The following is a 666-nucleotide window of genomic DNA, read 5'->3' as shown; positions in this document are numbered from 1 at the left end:
TATTATTCGAGTATTATTAGTTCTTTATTCGGCTGTCATTTAACTATTTTTATTACGTATTGGGAAGCAACTCAAGTTGAAGCAACTTAACATGAGTTACTTTTCAATATGTAGTAAAAATGGTTAAATAACAGCCGAATAAAGAACTAATAATACTGGAATAATAAACGGATGATGATAATATTTGATCGGCATTGATTTTATCGAACAATTCTGTATGTAATTAATGATTAATTGATATTACTGGATATTATTATGCGGTTGTCGATCAGACATTATTATCATTATCTATTAATTAATCATGTATTATTATTTCTTTATTCGGCTATTGTTTAATTATTTTTTATTGTGCATTGAGAAGGAACTCGAACGTGCCGTTACAACAATTTCTTTTCTTCGTCTTGCTGTCGTGTGTAACTAGTTAATACTAATTTATTAAATTACTAATTGATACTAACTTAAATTAAATTTCTGTTACAGAGATCTAATAGAGAAGAAGCAGTCACGCGGCTCTAGAGGATGCGATGACTGGGGGACGCCGCGCCGAAGGATTCGGCTCGGGCCTATTTGAGTCGGCTCGAAGGTGAGCTTCATTGATTTGTATTCGTAATTAAAAATCCGACAAAACTAAACTTTCTTACTTTGAATCGAGTTCCTGAATGCCTC

This window comes from Odontomachus brunneus, unplaced genomic scaffold, assembly GCF_010583005.1.
Source record: "Odontomachus brunneus isolate Ranch 3 - 2012 unplaced genomic scaffold, Obru_v1 Obru_scaffold_133, whole genome shotgun sequence".
Taxonomy (NCBI): domain Eukaryota; kingdom Metazoa; phylum Arthropoda; class Insecta; order Hymenoptera; family Formicidae; genus Odontomachus; species Odontomachus brunneus.
The sequence above is the reverse complement of the archived record's forward strand: the minus strand, read 5'-3'. Positions refer to the sequence as shown.